Source organism: Bactrocera neohumeralis, unplaced genomic scaffold (genome assembly GCF_024586455.1).
Source record: "Bactrocera neohumeralis isolate Rockhampton unplaced genomic scaffold, APGP_CSIRO_Bneo_wtdbg2-racon-allhic-juicebox.fasta_v2 cluster09, whole genome shotgun sequence".
Taxonomy (NCBI): domain Eukaryota; kingdom Metazoa; phylum Arthropoda; class Insecta; order Diptera; family Tephritidae; genus Bactrocera; species Bactrocera neohumeralis.
In genome coordinates this window covers 6,029,332-6,051,697 of record NW_026089622.1, presented here as the reverse complement: position 1 = coordinate 6,051,697, position 22,366 = coordinate 6,029,332, and the positions used below count along the sequence as shown (strand labels likewise).

Genomic DNA, 22,366 nt, shown 5'->3' with positions numbered 1-22,366 from the left:
ATTCGCGTTATAGCTTACCTATTCAGGTTTTGCGCAAATGCCTCACCAAGGAGGCGAGAAATTGATTACTCAAACCACGAAATAACCCCGGAAGAGTTCAAAACAACCCGAATGAAGTTAATTATTCACACCCAAAATACACATTTCCGAGAAGAATATGATGCAGTGACCCGTAAAACCCAAATACATAAGAAAAGTTCATTATTGACTTTACATCCATTCATTGACCCTAAAGGAGTTATGCGAAGTGACTGAAGATAACAAAATTATTAACTCAATTCACCTTATTTAGCAACGTTAACACTGGGGAATTCAGCTAGTTCTTCGACTCCTAAGGACAGAATTCTGGATACCCAAAGCAAAGATGTTGATTAAAACAATAATTCATCAATGCAAAACGTGCATCATACACAACAAGGCTCAACAAACCCAAATAATGGCAGCTCTTCCAAATGAGTGAACCATCCTAACCCGGCCGTTTGCTGCCACTGGTATCGACTTTTCTGGACCCTATGACATCAAAAACTGCATTGGGAGAGCATGTCTAATCACCAAAGGATATACATATATGTGTATTTGTATGCTTCTCAACTAAAGAAATACATCTCGAACCCGTTAGCGATCTCACTACGCAAGCCTTCCTAGCAGCATTCTCCCGTTTCTTCTCGGGGCGTGGATGTCCCGCCAATCTTTATTCCGACAACGGAACAAACTTTATGGGATCTTCACAGTTGCTAATTAAAGATCGGCGTGAATTCCTACAGACATTTCGAACTCAAACTACATCTCTCCATAGTCATCAAAATATTTCATTGCACTTCAACCCACCAGGAGCTCCACATATGGGTGAATTATGGGAAGCAGGCATACAAAGTCTAAAAACCCATCTAAAAAAGATCGCAAAATTACAAAAATTCAAGTTTGAAGAATTTGCCACCTTATTAACCCGACCAATAAGCCCCATAAGCGATGACTCAACAAACTTGGAACCTTTAACTCCAGGACACTTCCTTATAGGTACCCCATTGTTAACCCCTGTCGAACCCAATTTAAAGGATGCAAACTTAAGTATCGTTGACAGATGGCAGAAAAAATACTCTACCAGCACATTTGCAAAAGATGGAAGGAAGAGTACTCTAAGGAAATACATAAACGATACAAATGGAAATATCCACAACGTAATGTTGAAGTTAACGACTTAGTCGTTATAAGAAACGAAAATATTTCACCCAACGAGTGGAAGATCGGTCGAATCCAAAAGGTCTTCTCCGGCTTAGACAATAAAACACGAGTGGTTAAAATCCGAACTGCTCAAGGCACAGTAACCCGCCCTATCACAAAAATTGTGATATTAAGTACAGAATAACTTAAAAGTTTTCTCTTCTTTTTAGTGAAATGGCCCCAACAATCACCAACTCACCCAAACCTCGTCGTATGAGCTCAACAATTACCATCCGGTCGCGTAGCGCAACCCGTAGCATTACACCGATTTCGGAAGACGAAACCATGTCACGACGCATTCGGCGTTTCAAGTCGTAGCAAAAATACGTCACATCGTCATGTCGCTTGCGGAATATGCAAAAAAGACCATCGTCTAGTGACTTGCGCCACGTATTCAGCATACAATATAGACAAAAAATACGAAGCAGTAATCAAACACCACTACTGCGTTAATTGCTTAGCCAGGTCGCGCAAGACAGAAGGTGGCACAAGCAAAAATAGATGTTCCATTTGTTATGGGAAACATCATTTATCCCTACACGGACATCCGAGGTTATACCCGACCAACGATGTAAATGGTATTGAAAAACCAAACACATAGTCCTTGCTGACCCTCAATACCCACAAATTATCAGAAGTGGACTCTTCAAACCAGACAATGGTACAGTGGTAGCGCCGAATACAGCTTTGGCTGGACCCTTACTGGCACCATATAACCCTAAGTATACTTGGTGGCCGGGATGTGTAATCCAAACAAATACTCCTCTGCATTACTCCCACAAATTACATAAAGTAATAGACCAACTTCACTCAGCAGAACAGAAGGAGAAACAAAAGAGGACGATTTTCCCGCGTTTTTTACACAAAAGACTATAATAAGTTCGCCAACACAGCAATTAAGCACAAGTGAAAGTACAAGTGAACACGGAGAAAAAAACTAAGTGAAATTTACTATTCTACAAAGTTTATTATTATAAAACAAACACAAGTGAACACAAACCAAAAATTTATAACGATTATACTAAACGAAGTATCTTTTAATTAAATGCAATCGGCCCCCCATACACGAGCACACAAGTGCGTTCGATCGGTATGAATTCGTTTGCCCATACACGACACACAAATCCATTTTGCGTTCGTTTTTCACAGAGTTAACATGTGCGACAGGCAAGCGGAACATTTCTTGGAATTTATTTCTAATGTAGCATTTTTATCTATTTCATTGTATTTCGTTAATAAGTTATTCCAACTGTTTTTTTTCTTACACTATGTACATATATGTATGAGCGCTTAGGCAAAAAGCGAAAACTTTGAAGAGTGATTTCTCGGTTTTTCATTTTTACGATTATTCTTAATTGGCGGGCAGGATAGAAAAAAAACTAAACGTCGTATGGAATTAGGGCAAAGTTTATTATCATTGACATAAAATTATCTTTTTTAAACAGCATAAAATAAAATTCTTTCGATCAAAAGCCACTTTTTATTCAATTTTTAATAAAATTTTAAATTTTACACTTTTTTTGGAATTTTCTTAGTTTAACTAAAAGATAAATTAATAAAAAATATGAATCTCTTTGAAGTTTTTGTTTCCGATAGAAATTGCGACCTGCATCCTGCCCGCCGTCCGAAAAATGTACATGCGAGATGCATCGGGTAATTGCTTCCCAAAGGCAGAATATCAAAGATTTCGTATCCAAAAAATTTGTGAAAGATGTTCAAATATATAACTATAAAGCCTAGAAATTTCGCTTGAATCAATTATTTCTTTCCCTCCCAAAAAAATCCTCAAAAAATCGATTTTTTGAAGCCTCGAAAGCAGGCTCTCTCCTTAACACTTGCCATTTTCCGCGATCTTCACTGTTCGGCGACACGAGAGAAATGAGATTTTGTGCGCCGACAACGCCATCTACGATAAACATGTTCGCGCACCGATCGTAAAAAATCAAACAATTTCGCGAACATGGATCGGTACGCGAACAAGCCCATACACGATAAACCGCAAGCGCACACATACCGATCGAACGCACTTGTGTGCTCGTGTATGGGCGCTTTTACGTCGACATACCAAGACACTAGCTATTGTGACATAAAAAAAAGGCATCTTTGCTGGTAAATCAGTAAAAGATATGACGCACACAACAATTAAGATCTCTAAAATTAATAAATGTCAGACGTGTCTATTCTCGCATATTCTATGTATTCAGTGAAATTCCTCATAACCGGACACCGTCGAGGCCAAGGGAGCTGTTCATATATAAGGGCGGGGCAAAAAGGAGTACAGTTGAGTCGCGATAATTCGTAATGGCACGGGGATCATATTTTTTACGAATTACGCGGGACTTCGACTTCAACAAAGAAAAATTCGAATTAACGGGGCTTTTATATACACAGATAATGTTTACATATTTCTTTATTGTTGGACTCAAAAAATCAACATAAGTACATACATTTTATATATTAAATACGAATTAAATAGTAACATAAAATTATAATAACAAAATATTAAGCCAATTGATTTGAAACATGAAAGTAAAATAACAAAAATTCAAGTTTTGAAGAAATTTGTGTTTGGGATTGCTTCAAGTTTTTTTTCTCTTATTTTTTCTACTGAGTTTTCTAAAGTGTGGTATTACCGTATTAACGCTCTGACTTGTATGTTCGTTAAAATTTCTTCTTCTTCGGCGCAATCATCTTCGTCACTTTCATTATTGTTAGGCGAAACTTCTTCCAAAATATGGTTATCTGTCAAAATACCAGGTACAATAGAAATAGCTTCCCAAAGAAAGTCAATTTTAAATTGACTATATTCCAATAAATTATTGTTTATTGTTTTAATGAAACGCAAGCACGGAAGCAGTTTTGTATACACAATTTGCTAATATTTTTCCAAGCTTTATAAGAAATTTCCATAGCTATTAATTATGTGCAATTAAACTTTTTCTTTTCATCAATGCTATGAACCAGTTGAATAACCATTTCCTTAAAGACTTCAAGTCTTTTATAATACCCATGTCAAGGGGTGCAGCTTAGACCTAGGGTTGGGTGGCAAAAACTCAATTTTTAAGTGGCCAAGATGAGGGAAGCCCATATGCGCCGTACAATTGTCTATGAATAGCAATATCATTAGATTATCGGCTACCATGGTGTCATTTGACATGTGAAGTCGTTCGTTAAATAACGTTGTTGTCATCCACGCCTTCTTATTGTGCCGATAATGCACTGGAAAGCTAAATATATTTTTTAAGCACCTTGGCTTTGCTGTCTTTCCGATTAATAGAGGCTTGAGTTTTTAGGTGCCATCCATGTTTTCAGCAAATAAAATGGTCACTCGATCTTTACTGTGCTTACCCCCATGACATTTTTCATTTTTAAAGCAATAAGTTCAGTCTGGCAAACTTTTATAAATCAACCCAGTTTCATCAGCATTAAATATATCCTTAGGTTCGTAATCTTTTATCAGATCACTCAACTTTTCCTTCCATTCACAGCATACCCCTTCACTGACAGAAGAACTTTCGCCGCACATTTTTTTAAAATGTGATATCGTGCCGCTTTTTAAATCGATCTAGTCAACCACTGCTTGCCTTAAAATCCATTATGTTCATGGCTTCGGCAAAAAACAAAGCCTTTTCTTTTAATAACTCGCATCCAATAGGAACATTACTTTGACGGCATTGTGTAAGTCACAAGAGTAGAGACTTGTCTATATTCGGGTATTCAGCTTTTTTCTGACGTTTCTGTTTACTACGAGATGATGCTTGCATATTAAATTCTGTTTTATGTAGAATTGATGTTAATGTTGATGGAGCGATAATAAATTGTTTTGCCACTTAAATTTTTTTTGTACCATTATCAACGGCTGAAAGAATCTCTTGTTTTTTCGTGATTTATAATGTACATTTTCTCTACATTTTTACGCATCTGGACGAAAATAATGAGAGACAGCACAAAATTCAGCATGTATAGCGACATAAAGGCAGCATAACTGTCTACAATTATTGCGACTCGACTGTATTTAAAATGTATTCCTATGAAGACACTTAATTAATCTGTTTAAAGTTACTGTCAAAGTCTGATATCACTATATAACTGATACCAGTCACCCACTCAATTCCAACCTGCCCTACGTAAACATTATGCATAGAAGACTTTATATTCTTTTATTTCCCTCACTTATGAACTACAAGGGAATAACCGAAAACTACACATTTCGCAAAACCTATGTGTCAATATCCTGAGAAAAGGGACACTTCAACAGGTTTACGCAGTTAGTATACATAATATACTTCATTCTCACGAAGAAATATTTCACCTGGTGGTATCGCACTCCGATTTGCGATAAAACATAAGTCCATTTTAAACCACAAATGCCGATCCATACTTTGATGCCAAATTACAGTTTTTTATCTTGGTTTCTGGCTTAGTTCTAGCCTGTATAAGTCTTTAATTAACGGCTTTTTGGGAACGCTGCAATGGACTGGTTTCTACCATCTGCAACTTTACACGATGTCAAGGCTGCCGGAACATGTGCACTACGGTGATTCAAAAAAAAAAAAATTTTTTTCGTTTGGTACTCGGAAAAATAGGTTCCTAGACACCTCTCCAAATATGAGTTTTTAATTGTAACGGGAAGGTCCTCCTACATACAGTTTTCTATTTTTTCTTATTATCAGATAGAAAACTGTATATCTCGCTTCCAACTACTTGAAAAAATATCTTGTTCCTTAGATTTTGTAGGAAATTGAATGCTCTACACAAAAAGGTCTTCATGATTTTTTCGTAAACCCAAACGTTTAAAAGATATTAACAGTTAAAGTTTGATTATTTTTGAGAAAATTTTTTTATTTCTTATGAATTTTATAACTCATTGAAAAAAAATTATTATGAATGATGAAACTCATAGGCTTTCTTAGAGGTGTCTAGGAAGCTATTTTTCAGAGTACCAAACGAAAAAAAAAATTTTTTTTTTTTGATCCACCTTAATATGCATTGATGTTTGACGATGAATATCTCGTAAACGCTTAACTTAATCGAAAAATCATGGGAGACCATTTTTATAGAGCAGTAAATTTCCTACAAAACTATGAGTTTTATTATTCATAATAATTTTTTTCATTGAGTTATAAAATTCATATCAAATAAAAAATTTTCCCAAAAATAATCAAACTTTAACTGTTAATATCTTTTAAACGTTTGGGATTACGAAAAAATCATGAAGACCTTTTTTGTAGAGCATTCAATTTCCTACAAAATCTAAGGAACAAGATATTTTTCAAGTAGTTGGAAGCGAGATATACATTTTTCTATCTGATAATAAGAAAAAATAGAAAACTGTATGTAGGAGGACCTTCCCGTTACAATTAAAAACTCACGTTTGGAGAGGCTTTCATAGAGGTGTCTAGGAACCTATTTTTCCGAGTACCAAACGAAAAAAAAATTTTGTTTTTGAATCACTCTAATGTGCACCTAATTTTATTGCCAAAGCTTCCGGTACCCTTGGCTGAAGCCACTTTATATATGTATAGAACTTTCGTTTTTCTACTCTTGCGACCAGTTATTACAGAGTATTATAGTTTTGTTCACCTAACGGTTGAACGTATCACCTAAAACTAATAGATATACGTGTAGAGTTACACATATATAAATGATCAGGGTGACGAGAAAAATTGAAACCCGGTTGACTGTCTGTCTGCCTGCCCGTTCATGCAAGCTGTAACTTGAGTAAAAATTGAGATGTCTTGATGAAACTTGGTATGCAGGTTTCTTAGTACAAAAGAGTTCGATTTCGTCCACAAATCGTCATTAACCGGAAACATATAAGTACCATAACTATGCACCTAATTAAGACGTAAAATTCATATTTAGCACCTGTGGGAAAAAAATTATGGAAAAGTTGGCGTGGGCCACCCTCTAATAAGTTTAGTATAGCACAATTTTCAATTCCATTGCATTCGTTCAGTTTCCAGTTCGCAAATCAAGAAGCACTTAATATAACGGAATTAAACTGTGCTCGAATAATGCCCTTAGTGTAAGCCACCTTACACCAAGAATTGTTCAAATCCAACAAAAACTGTTCACGCCCCTAGGTCCCCAAGGTATAAGATATATAATTGAAATTCAGGGATAGTACTTCTCTAACAATGGTATGTCCATATAATTAATATCAGGATTTTCGAACATCCGACTGACTTTACTCTATATGATTAGTTTTTAGTATGTGACGTGTTAACAGTATGTGGTATTAGGAAAAATAGATACCATTTGGTCCATACTACCGCAACTTCCATATACTACAAATAATGGTTTTCGTTTTTCTAGCAAACCTTATGTGTCTGTCAACATAAGAGTTATATATAGTATATACATTAGGGTGTTTTTTTTTTTGTACTATTCAATTTTTTCAATCCCCTCATGAAATTTCCTTGGAAATACCCTAAAAAAATTCTCTGAAAATTTGAGGTCTTAATATTAACATTAAAGACTGGACCAAGGCATTCAAAAATTTTCCATTGAAAATACATGAAAATCGTGATTTTTTACCTTTAAATTTCTATAGCTCCGAGGCATTTAATGGCATCGCTTTGACTTTAGACACATGTTCCTCAAAATTGAACACTCTTCCGACAAAGTCGAAACTTATACAGGAGAGGTAGTACAGGGCTCTAAACCTGATTTTTCCACGAAAATCTTTTACCTTTAAATTTCTATAGCTCAGAGGCATTTAATGGCATCGCTTTGACTTTAGACACAAATTCCTTAGAATTGAACATTCTACAGCAGTGGCCATTGCGACTGGGCTCTAAACCTGATTTGTCCACGAAAATCGCATTTTTTTGTATGTATCTCGTAAAGAACAAGAGCTATAGAAACAAGAAAAAACGTTCACTTCGGCTGCCCCGAAGCTAATATGTATACCCTTCACAGGTGCATTTCTTGTAGTAACTATGTGCTCAGTTTGTATGGAAGCTATATTGCTATAGTAATCCCATCTGAAAAATTTTTTCGGAGATTATATTATTACCTTAAGCAGTAATGCATGTCAAATTTCGCAGATACCACGTCAAATGCGAAAGTTTCCATACAAGTCCTTGATTCCGATCGTTCGCTTTGTATGGCAGCGCTATGAAAGTAACCTGTGCCAACTTTTCTGAAGATACATTGTCAAATGTGAAAGTTTTCCATACACGAACTTGATTCCGATCGTTCAGTTTATACGGCAGCTAAATGTTATAGTGGTCCGATATCGGCAGTTCCGATCAATGAGCAGCTTCTTGAAGAGAAAATGAGGTTTGAAAAATTTCAAAACGATATCAGAAAAACTGAGGGACTAGTTCGTATATATACAGACAGACGGACGGACGGACAGACATAGCTAAATCGACTCAGTTCAACATACTGATCATTTAAAAATATACTTTATACGGTCTCCGACGCTTCGTTCTGGGTGTTACAAACTTCGTGGCAAACCTAATACATACATATACCCTGTTCAGGGTATAAAAATGTAAATGAAAAACTTATAGGACATTTTTTGCTACAAAAAAGATTCGAGGGCAAAATAGCTATCATTAATACTTCTCGAGATATTTGGCTTTTTAAGTAAGGCTTCATGGAATTTTCATAGAAGGTACTTGTATGTAATAAAAGGTCTAACAAAATTCCATAGAGCCTTACTCGGCCCTTTTTTGTAGTAAAATTTTCTACAAGTCTTTCATTTACATTTTTTCTATAACTCTTGTCATTTACGAGATATATACAGAAAAATGCTATTTTCGTGGAAAAATCAGGTTTAGAGCCCTGTACTACCTCTCCGGTATGAGTTTTGACTTTGTCGCAAGGAGTACTTTTGTATAGTGTTCAATGCTGAGGAATGTGTACCTAAAGTCAAAGCGATGCCATTAAATGCTATAGAAATTAAAAGGTACAAAATCACGATTTTCATATATTTGCAGTGGAAAATTTTTACATACCTTGGACCAGTCCTTAATGTTAATATTAATGGCTCAAATTTTCGGGAAATTTTTTTTAGGTATTTCTAAAGAAATTTCATGAAGGGATTGAAAAAATTGAATAGTTTAAAAAAAGCAAGCACCCTAATGTGATAAATGATGAAAGTTGCAAGAGCATAAAATTTGCGGTTGCACCCGAACTTAACACAGTTGCTTTATTTCATTTTCTCTAATTTGCAATGGTACAAATATTTTCACCCGCTTTTAAACTATCTAATGTTAAGAAAGAGAGTAGAGACTGACTGTTCGTCCGATAAAATTAACATCAGAGACATTGTGATGGTAAAAAAAAGGAATGCGCACTTGTATTATTGCCTGAATTCATGCGCAGAAGAGAACACCAGTAGATACTAGAATTCTCATAACATTTTAAGAAAACAGAAAAAGTTAAGAAGTCAAGTCAAGAGAAATTATCTGTATGCTTGCATTTTTGAAGTTATACTTCTTATACGAGTTCGGAAAAGGTTGCGATAGATTCAGGTTGCACAACCTTGCTCAATATGAATCTACGCAACCTTGCTCAATATGAATCTACGCAACCTTGCTCAAGCGCAACCTGGCTTAATATGAATCTACGCAACCTTGCCTGCGAAGATGTTCGAGCAGCAAGCGAAGCGGTGACACAATCGGCGATCGTTTGTTCGTTTCTTTCGGCACAGCTCGGCTTTTCTACCAACAACACAATGTTGCCAATGCTTATGCTGTTGTTGTTTTTGTAAAACAATGTTTCAATTTTTGGTTGGTAACATATTTAATTAAGAAATCAATTCTGTTGGGATTCGAACATACGTGCTCGTCGTCACTTTTGAAGCGCTTACCACCAACACCACCATTGACACTTGAATTGCGTTGTCCCAATTATGGTTTTGTTATGCACGAAAGAAATATACAATGGATCGCCGATTGTTACCTCTTTCCTTGCTGATGCTGCGCATATGTATGTTTGTATGCTTGTTCATTATTGAAGTTATACTCCTTTTTCTTTCCCTTGTCTTTCATTTCTGCGAATTTTCAACTCCATATTCGTCGCAATAGAAGTTCTATGGCATAAGTAAAGTAATGGCCGCCGATTGTCACCCCTTGCCGCTGTAGCAGCTTCGCCTATGTGTACGCATATGTATGTGTGTATGCTTGTGCATTATTTGTTTGGCAATGTATGCAAATATATGTACATATAAGTATATATGAATGTATGAACATGCAAGTCAATGCGCGCACATGTAATAAGTATATTGATAAGTGATGAAAATATGATTTCAATTTCTGAACGCGCACATGCGTATACATACACTCATATGAGCATGTGCATATACAAATAAATATTTTTCTTACTAATAGAAATTAAATTTATCACATATATGTATATTATGTACATATATTGCTGTGATAAATTTAATTTCTATTAGTAAGAAAAATATTTATTTGTATAGTATACGATGTTAAAAGCAAAAAATTAAAAATTTATTCTGTCGAGATTCGAACCTGAGACATCTGGTATCATCTTGAATTTCCAAGCGCTTACCACCAGCACCACCATTGACACTTAGTTTGCGCTGACTTAAGTATGGTTTGGTTATGCATGTACATAAGAAACATCCGATGGTTCTAATAATTTTTGTTATACTCTCGCAACAATGTTGCTAAGGAGAGTATTATAGTTTTGTTCACATAACGGTTGTTTGTAAGTCCTAAAACTAAAAGAGTCCGATATAGTATTATATATACCAAAGTGATCAGGGTGACGAGTAGAGTCGAAATCCGGATGTCTGTCTGTCCGTCCGTCCGTCAGTCCGTCCGCCCGTCTGTCCGTCCGTCCGTGCAAGCTGTAACTTGAGTAAAAATTGAGATATCATGATGAAACTTGGTACACGTATTCCTTGGCTCCATAAGAAGGTTAAGTTCGAAGATAGGCAAAATCGGCCCACTGCCACGCCCACAAAATGGCGGAAACCGAAAACCTATAAAGTGACATAACTAAGCCATAAATAAAGATATTAAAGTGAAATTTGACACAAGGGATCGCATTAGGGAGGGGCATATTTGGGGGCAATTTTTTTTTTTGAAAAGTGGGCGTGGCCCCGCCCCCTACTAAGTTTTTTGTACGTATCTCGGAAACTACTATAGCTATGTCAACCAAACTCTACAGGGTCGTTTTCTTCAGGCATTTCCATATACAGTTCAAAAATGGAAGAAATCGGATAATAACCACGCCCACCTCCCATACAAAGCTATGTTGAAAATCACTAAAAGTGCGCTAAAGGACTAACAAAAAACGTCAGAAACTCTAAATTTTACGGAAGAAATTGCATAAGGAATCTGCACCCAGGCTTTTTTTAAAAATTGAAAATGGGCGTGGCCTCGCCCACTTATGGACCAAAAACCATACCTCAGGAACTACTAGACCGATTTCAATGAAATTCGGTATATAATATTTTCTTAACACCCTGATGACATGTACGAAATTAAGGTGAAATCGGTTCACAACCACGCCTTCTTCCAATATAACGCTATTTTGAATTCCATCTGATGCCTTCTCTGTATAATATATAGTACATTAGGAACCAATGATGATAGCGGAATAAAACTTTACAAAAATACGGTATTTGAAAAATATGTAAATGACGTATAATGAAATCTCGATTATCCCTTTATCATGCGAGAGTATAAAATGTTCGGTGACACCCGAACTTAGCCCTTCCTTACTTGTTTAAGTATAGAAATATGCTTTTGTAGAACATTTGCTTTCGCAAACATACAGACAAATGTGCAAACGACATAATATACATATGTACATATGTATGATTGTTTCGCATTTTGCTTCTACGCCGGTCAAATTTCTTTACAAAAATCGGCTGAAATGTGTGAGAAAATAAAAAATGGACAACTAGGGCAAATAATTTTTAAAAAATTTATTGACAATTAAATATAAATGAAAATACATGTAAATTTACTTAAATTTATTTAAATTTATTGAAATTTCGTTTCGCATTTTTCGGCACTTTCAAATTAATTAATTCATATAAGTAAAATTCACGACTTAACCCGCACACGTCTTATTCGCGCAAAATTTCCAACATTATGAAAATTGGCGCAATTATTGACACTTAAATTTTATGTAAAGTTTAAAACATGTTTACATATGAATATATAATATATTTGATTTTGGCGCAATTATTCACACTTGTCTTAATATACAAAATTGGGCCAAAACGAAACAATGAAATACATAATTACTTTTGCATGTCAATATGGAAATGCCGACGGCAAAACGCAAAGGAATATATTGCACATATGTACATACATACATACAAGCGATTTCTTGGTTGAAAGCAAAAATTGAAGCATGAGAAATTGAAATGCCGACGGCAAAACGAAATTGCTTACATTCGTACATTGCGTATGAATCACGAAAATATCATCATAATGTTTAGGTAAATCTTTTATATATTTAAAATGAGTTATTATAAAATAAGATCACATATTCAATTAAAAATAAATTCTGTTGGGATTCGAACCTACGCACCTTCTACGTGCTCGTCGTAACTTTTGAAGCGCTTTCCTCCTAGACCTCCATTGACACTTGAATTCCATTGTCCTAATTATGGTTTAGTTATGCACGAAAGAAATATACAATGGATCGCCGATTGTTACCTCTTTCCTTGCTGCTGCTGCGCATATGTATGTTTGTATGCTTGTTCATTATTGAAGTTATACTGCTTTTTCTTTCCTTTGTCTTTTATTTGTGCGAATTCTCGACTATTTTATGTGACCTTTTGTTGAAATACCCTGCGTTGGCTGTTGAAAAATTAAGGCTATATTTTACAGGATTATTTCTGTAGTTAGTCTTCATTTTCATTTTTTGGAAATCGACCCGTGATGACGAGATATATCGTTTTATCTGACAGCGTGAGGTTTAAGAAGTTGATTTCTAATTGTGTCTTGTGGCATATTAGAAATTATGTTTCTTCGAAAAACGTTCGCTTACAACGGATAAACCGACTTCTGAGTGGTGATTTTAATGAATAAATTCCTTTTGGTTGAAATGCTCTGCGTTGGCCGTTGAAAAGTTAAGACTATACTTCTCAGGATCATTCATTCCTTTCATTTCTTAAAAGAAATTAGTGACCTTTAGAAATATGCAAATTTGCATTATTTCGTTGTCATTTCCATATTAGTAGCAATGGAATTTCTATGGCATAAGTAATGTAATTGCCGCCGATTGTCACCCCTTGCCGCTGTAGCAGCTTCGCCTACAAACATGTGTAAATATGTATGTATGTATACGTATGATCGTGAATACATATCGACGCAGATTTTTACGAAAAGCACCAGAAAGTTGTGCAATTTATGATTTTTAGCTTTTGCCATCGTCGCGAAAAGACGACTTGTTGGCAAAGGCATGCTCGGGGAGATAATAAATTTATAAAATGTGAATTTAAGTTTTCTAGTTTTCTTTCATACAAAATGATATGTATTTCTTGGAATATCACTAAGAAGTATAACTTCATCCGCGCGTAGGGACTCCACGCATCTTTTTTTTTTTAGGTGGCTAGAGGATTGGGTGAGAAAGTTTAGAAGATGTCAACGAGTTCTTTGAATATTCTGTTTTGGACAATGATGAATTTTTTGAAGTTTTAGATGGAAGTAAAATGACGAGGAAAAGGAAGCAGATGTGGGAACATGCACCGGAATTGGTTCTCTTACCACCACTCTAATTCGTCAACGTTTAAAGAAAGAAACAGATTTAGAAAATCACTTTCTTATTTATGATCCAAATGAAGAATGCTCAGTAAGTTTTAGCGAGATATTAAGAAACAATTGAATTCTTTAGCAATTTATAGTATAAAGAAACTAAACAAAAGATGACGTCTTATGAGTGAGTGTAACCCATGAAAAGGTTCTGAATCAATTTCGTTATACATGTTATTACGAATTTGCTGAATTGATGTGATATGGCATAATCGTAATGGCAATGTAAGAGGTATGGGCATCATAAAATTATAAAATGTATTTTAGTATTCATCTGAGATTGAACGAATAAATGGCACTGGGTTTTTTTTTGCTATTTTCCCAAGGTAAAAAAACACCTATCTTTTTTTATTTAATTGGTGTTTTGGTGTACAATCTTGATTGATTCATCTTGGATTTAACATTTGGTCCAAGTCGAGCCGGATTCGGGATTGACCTCGTTTGGTAAGCAGAGGATTGGAGTGAAAATTGGTTGAATAGAGTGTGATAATTGCATATGTATAGTCACATATTGACATACACTCCCTAGAAAAAATAATAAATAAACAATATTAATTTCAAGAAAGACTTCATATATGAACTCTATCTTGAAGCGAATCAAGTTTGCCTACACATTTCTGCTGACCAAACATATTCCTATGGCATGCAGGCAAATATATGTATGTATGTTAATATAAACGCATTTATAAGTGCCTGCGCACACATCAAATTAGTATGTAAGCTGCACAGATTGAAATAAAGATTAATTCAGTTGAAGTATAGAACTAAGCAAGGAAGATCGTTTCTTTTATTTTTAATTCTAAAGTGGAAATAAAGAGCCAAGCGAAGAAGCTTGAGTTCTTTATTGCACCAAAACTGGCGACGAGGATTCACATGTCAAGAATTCACAAATAAGTAAACTAAGTTATTAACCAACAAAGTGCAAAACGCTTAACAAAATAAAATAAATGGGAATTAAAATTAATTATAATTATAATAACAACAGCAACAATAATAAAAACAACATCATCAACAGCATTAACGCGTAATAAAACAAAATAAAAACAGAGTGGGAATTAGTAAACCAGCAGCAGCAATAACAAGAACAACAACATTAACAACAATTATAATAGCAGCAGTAACAGCAATTACAACAACATCAACAGCAGCAGCAGTACCAAACAGCAGAACAAATAAGAGTAAGAAAAATATATATAAATATATTAAAACTTTTTAGAGTAAGTAAGAAAATACAAAGCAATGTGTAAAAATTATCGCACAATAGTGTAAAATAAAAACTCAATCGTGCGTATACAGAGTGTTGCAAAATCAAAAACAAATGTTTCACTAAAACAGTGTCTCCAAAACTGTAATGATAAAATTGCTAATGTGTCTCGACTAGATTTCTTTTCAAACTGTTAGTTAGGTGTTAGTTAGGTGCTCTCTTTGCTCTTCAATGCAATTCTTAATCTCGGACACTATCCTAATTCATGGAAAAAGTCGCAGATTATCTTGATAGACAAACCTGGGAAAGACTTAACACAGCCGTCTTCATACAGACCAATCAGTCTTCTATCCTGTCTTTCTAAAATATTTGAAAAAGTGTTGCTATCAAAGATGTCTCCTTTCCTCCACGAAAATAATATAATACCAACGCACCAATTCGGGTTTCGTGAAAAACATAGCACGATAGAGCAAGTAAATAGAATTACTAACGAAATAAGAAAAGCATTTGAGCACAGAGAGTACTGTTCAGCTATATTCCTAGACGTGGCTCAGGCGTTTGATAAGGTATGGCATGAGGGCCTTTTATATAAGATTAAAAATATCCTACCTTCAGAATTGTATAAAATATTGGAGTCTTATTTAAAAAATAGAAAATTTATGGTAAAAGTGGGAGATTTCATATCTGATGAAAGACAGATAAGGGCTGGCGTACCCCAGGGCAGTGTTTTAGGCCCAACACTATACATCATATATACAGCAGATCTTCCAACAGCTAATAATATATTGACTTCAACTTTTGCGGATGACACAGCTTTAGTGAGCCGTAACAAATGACACATAATAGCATCAAGAATACTAGCCGAGCACCTAAGGTTTGTCGAAGAATGGCTAGCCAACTGGCGTATAAATGTTAATGAACAAAAGTGTAAGCATGTTACATTTTCGCTTAGACCAAAAATGTGTCCGGAAGTAAAAATTAATAATATTTTAGTACCCCAAGCGAATGAAGTAACTTATCTTGGTATTCACCTCGATAGAAGACTTACGTGGAGAAAACACATAGCGAGTAAAATAACTTGCATGAAGATAAGAGCTGCAAATTTAAATTGGCTATTAAATATAAACTCCAAACTTAGCCTAGACAACAAAGTGCTTTTATATAAAGCGGTCATAAAGCCGATTTGGATGTATGGAATTCAACTGTGGGGTACGACCTGTGCAACTAATATAGACATAATACAAAGGTTCCAATCAAAAATGCTTAGATCAATCACGTGTTCGCCATGGTACATGCGTAATGAAAATATCCATAAAGACCTTGGTATTTCTATGGTAAAGAAAGAAGTAGAAGACAGCAAATTGAAATATATATCTAAACTCCGTGATCACCCAAACCCTTTGGCTAATGCTTTGGTACATTCCTGCAATCAAACACGCCTTAAAAGAAGAGATATGCCCGCGTACTAAGGAGCAATGTATCACCAAAACAGCTCAATCATTTGCTTGAGCGTGTCTAGTTTTTAATTAGATTTAAGATTTTATAACTTATTGTTAGGCTTTAAAACAAAAAGCAGATTCAATAAATAAAAAAAAGATATTGAAACAAAAAAAAAAAAAAAAGGTGTCTTCAGTACAAGAGTAGACAGCACACAGTCGGAACTTCTTACATAAATTAAGTTGAATCAAAATAAATACGAACATTTTTTTTTATTATTTTCACTCGAAATAAAATTCTCTCAAAATGAAAGCCACCATACCATTTTTTCAACTCACTTTAAACTGTATTAATGGAATTGTACAATTTAATGGACGAGATCCGAACCAACTAACAGACTTTATTAAGCAAATTGAAGACATATTACCCACAATATTAACTTTTGATGTAAGAAATCAAAAAATTTTAATCAATTATCTGAAAGGAAGATGCGTAGGAAAAACTAGGGAAATAATTCACAGATATGGACAAGTTAATGATTGGGTAATATTGAAACAAATACTTCTGATCAATTGCGGGGAAAAGAGAAGTTCAGCGGTACTTATGGATGAGTTGAAAACCATCAGTCTCGACTCAACAATAGAAAATTATTATTTTAAGATAAATAAAATTAGCAATAAACTGCATAATAGTAGCGCATAATGATTTAAATTTCTCAACGAATGAAGTTAATAGACACTGAAATCATTTAAGGAACATCTCCCAGAACCCACTAAAACTATGATTATTGCAAGAGACCCGGATAGTCTAGAAACGGCATTCAAAATAATATTAGAAGATAGATATCAAGGCTTCACAGCCCCAGGGCAACGAAGGAAAGATCCTAACCCAAATAGCTATCGTAGGACTAATTTTAGCGATAACGTTAACAATAGAACATTTTCCAGACCCAACCAAAATATAAATAATATCCCCACTTATAACAGTAATTATAATATATATAATTAAAATAGGTATAACGGTGGCTATGTCCCAAGGGATGTAGCTAATAACTATAACAGTGGCAACAGATCAAGCCAAACTAGAATATCAAACCAAACAAGAAACACAAATTATAACCAACAGGGAAATTTCAACCAACAGAGAAACTTTAATCAACAAAGAGACGGGAATCAAATGCGGAATTACAACCAATCAGGAAATAATCGGTCCGCAATATCAAATCGCAATAAACCAGAACCCATGGATATTGGCAATGCAAATACACATTTTCAGTGGGATCCACAAAACAATTACCATATGTAATAATAGATACACACATAAGAAAGTTATATTTCATCATTGACACTGGAGCAGAAATCAGTTTGATCAACGAAAATGTTTGTAAACCGAAATGGAAGAGGGAAACAGATGTGCAAGTCACAGCAATGGGAAGAAAAACGGCAAGTTAAGAAACCTTGCAGATTCCCAATATTTAAAGAATTTAATGAAAAAGAAATCAAAAGTGAATTCCTGGAATGTAATTTTAACAAGAACTTTGACGGACTCATTGGTAACAACATCTTAACGAAGATAAATGCGTTAATAGACTACCCAAACAGAATAAAAAAACAAATAAAACAATACTGACTTTTATCTAACAAAAGAAGAAAAAATATACAACGAAATGACAACGAAAATATACAACTGTAATGACATAAAAGACGAAGAAAAAATGTGTCACAGAACTCGTTGACACCAATCACCTTAACGGTATAGACAAAAATAGACTTATAAATATACTAAAAAGATATAAAAGCGCATTCTACAACGAAGATGATAATTTAACATTTACAAGTGTTTAAGTGAGTTAAGCATCTGCCCCCTCTACCCGGGAAAACTGGCACACACTAATACTACACTTCCGATGACAGCACTCTTATACATCACCACACAACGCAACTCACCACACCTCTCCATCAATCAACCCACTTAACAAAAAGGCTGGGAAAAAGGATTGCGGACACATTCGATCCACACACATTCGCTGACTCACTGCGCCCTGTCATCATCACCCGGTCCGCTTCGCTACCGGATCGATACTTCAATTGGATCATCGTCTGATCGCCGTTGATCTTGTCATCAATTTTATATGTATTCGTTTGCGACACCAATCCCGCGCGCTGTGGTTAGCACCACATACGATCCCGTTTAAATCGACAACCTTCATGGACTTCCGAAATAAATAAACATTTAGCGTAAAGAGAAATATCATTTATATAAAGTTGAGTGTTCTCCAAATAAAGTACGTTGTATATTATACAAGTGTGTTACACAAGTGAACGGGTGTGTTTTATTTCATATGTGCGGGATGACTGTTCGATTTGACCCAAATCAGTTTACACGTATGTTCGTATGCAAATAGTGATTGCCAACGTAGAAGTAAAGTAACATATGTGTCTATTTGTTACAAGCTTGATCAACAAGTTCAACAAAACATAGAATAATAACCAAAAATGATATTCCGGTTTACTCTAAAATCTCCCGATACTCAGAAATACACAAACCGGGAATATAAAACAAATAGATCAAATGTTAACTCAAGGTATAATTAGAGCATCCTCTAGCCCTTACAACACCCCTATTCGGCTGGTACCAAAGAAGCTGGACGCAACCAATGAACAAAAATGGCGTCTTGTGATCAACTACAGGAAGTTGAACAGCGTAACTACGGAAGACAGATTTCCAATTCCAGATATAGACGATATATTTGACAAATTGGGAAGATGCCAATATTTTTCAACTCTCGACTTAGTCAAAGGTTTTCATCAAATTGAAATGGACGAACGCGATATACATAAAACAGCGTTCTCCACTGCAAATGGACATTATGAATTTCTAAGAATGCCCTTCGGATTGCGAAATGCACCGGCAACGTTCCAAACGATATATTTAAAGAATATATCGGCAAAATTTGCGTTGTGTACAAGGACGATATTCTAGTATTTTCTACAAGCGTAGAAGAGCACCTAGAATCATTGAGCAAAATTTTAATGAGAATAAAAGAAAAAAATCTAAAGGTCCAATTAAATAAATGCGATTTCCTAAGATAAGAAACAAAATTCCTAGGTCACTTGATTACAAAAGATGGTATTAAGCCAAACCCCTTAAAAAAGTGGAAGCAATAGAAAAGATTCTACTTCGAAGAAGTGTTAAGGAAATAAAAGCATTTTTAGGTATTACGGGATACTATAGGAGGTTTATTAAAGATTACTCTAAAATAGCATAACATTTAATAAAATATTTAAAAAAGGGCTTAAAAATTAACATAGATGACCAAGATTACAAAGATTCTTTCTTCAAATTACCCCATTTTAATCCACCCAGATTTCACACAAACTTTTACTCTTGTAACAGATGCTAGTAATTTTGCTCAAGGAGCAGCCCTTATGCAAGATAACAAAACAAATTTATTTATTTACAAATTTATTATTTTATTATGAAAAAAATTATAGTACGATAGAAAAAGAGTTACTCGCAATAGTTTGGGCAACGAAATATTTCCGTCCGTACTTATTTGGCCGACACTTTGTTATTAAAACTGATCACAGACCATTAGTTTGGCTGAACAACTTAAAAGAACCAAATGCTAAGCTCCAAAGAAGGAAAATTAAACTCAATGAATTTGATTTCGACATTTAATACATAAAGGAGAAGAAAATGTAAATGCAGATGGTCTAAGCAGACTAAATTATGAAAATAATAATATCGTAGAATTGAATTTAAATGAAATATTTAATGATGATGACATAGATACAGTACATAGTGCAGAAACATATACTACATACTTCATAAAAATAACAGAAAATGCAATCAATATATAAATAAATGATGTATGCTGTAATCACTATATGATTTGTATGAGCCGGTCGTCGGACGCGGCAATAATTACACTAATTGTATGTTTTGCAAATACACTTTATTGGCCAGTCCCCACGTGCTCCGGCTTATGCTCAACTTAAATCTAACTTAGCACAAAACCTAACTTAACCATTAAGCCCTAAGAACGCATATTCAGTAGTCGACGCTGCCGGCTTTGACGTCTGCGTCGTGCTGACTCTGCTACATACAATTGTTTATCCAATTGATGATAGTGCAAGCAACGATCGCTGGTCAACTGTTTACGCAATCGGCTATTGACACAGTTTATGTAAGAACGCTCACTTGCGTGTGGCTTGCTGTCCGTCCGCCTCGCCGCCATGGTGGTTGTTATTCTTTACGTAATCTGCAGAACGGCGAATGATATGTCGTTGCTGTAGTGGCGGTCGTTGCCCACACAATCTGCTGATGAGGCAATATGTTGTATTGGCCTCACCACATTCGTACCCAACTGGAAATTGGGCATTATGTGTTAACTTATATAAAAATCATTTTATAATTCAAAGAGCGCAAAGGCAATCAATAACAAAGAAAATAATACATCAAAGGAAAATAAGAAACATAATAAACGTATCACTTGAAAGTGACATTTTAAAAATAATGCAAGAAAACCTACTGGAAAAAAGGTTCAATCGTAATTTCCTGCCCAGATGACAAATTATTTCTACAAATTCAAGAGTTATATATAAAATTTTTCGCAAATAATGCAAATCTAAACATAATGAAATCAAACATAATTTTAAAGGATGTAACAGACAAAGGAGAACTTTTAACATTGATAGAATAAAAACACCTGGAAAATAATGACAGGGGAATAAATGAAATATTTGAGGATATAAAAAAACACACTACTACCCCAAATTACAAAAAGAAATACATAAATACATCAGTAATTGTGAAATATGTAATAAGGCGAAATTCGACAGAAACCCTATAAAACATTGTTTAAATATTACGGAAATTCCTAAAAAAACATAACGATATTGTTCATTTTGATCTTTGGTACCCACAAAGAAGCATAATGTACCTCACAAGCATCGATAAATTAACAAAATACGCAACAGCCAAATCATTAAAGGACAGAACTTGGATATCAATTGTAAATGCCATAAAAGAAAGAATTTAATATTTAGGCAAACCGGAAACTTTTGTAACAGACAATGAATTAGATACAGTACAATAAAACAATTCTTAAAAGATAATAAAATAAACCTACACCTAACGACCACTTATAACAAAACAGGAAACGCGGATGTTGAAAGATTACACTTAACTTTGAATGAAGATTTAAGACTTTTTAATGCTGATGCAAATAACAACGACAACTTGAAACAGAAAGTGTTCAAAGCAATAACCGCTTATAATAATACCATACATTCTACGACAAAAAAGAGGCCAATTGATTTCATAAATAACTTACTTTTCGAACAAGAACTAAACAAACTCGCGGAAAAATTACAAAAGCAAAAATAAAATATAATAAATAATATCAATAAAAAAGAAAACAGAGTAAACATACAAGATTTTCAGAATAAATATAATGAAAAATCATAGAGTTAACAAAGCACAACCAAGATAAAAGGGAGTAGACAACTTTAAAGAAGAGGGAAATCACTTAATATCTAAAGATTCAAAGTTTAAAAAAGCATACAAGACTCAAATTAAACGAAAATTTTAATTTCAGGATTAATATTGCGAAAATTGCAATACTCTTAACGATAATAACGGAAATCAATGGACTTCTACAAATAAACAAGCTTGAAACCCAATCGGGATACGCTAAAATAAGAATCAGAGAGGTAGAGATAGTGAATCAAACCACAACGGT

At 34.6% G+C, this 22,366-nt stretch overlaps 1 protein-coding gene and 1 pseudogene across 2 annotated transcripts in view; one reads left to right on the top strand and one right to left on the bottom strand.

The window, feature by feature from the left end:
• Window positions 1-22,366, bottom strand: part of LOC126763902 (uncharacterized) — a 289,923-nt gene that overhangs the window by 46,160 nt on the left and 221,397 nt on the right. The window lies entirely within an intron of this gene.
• Window positions 13,039-13,241, top strand: LOC126764824 (small nucleolar RNA U3; annotated as a pseudogene).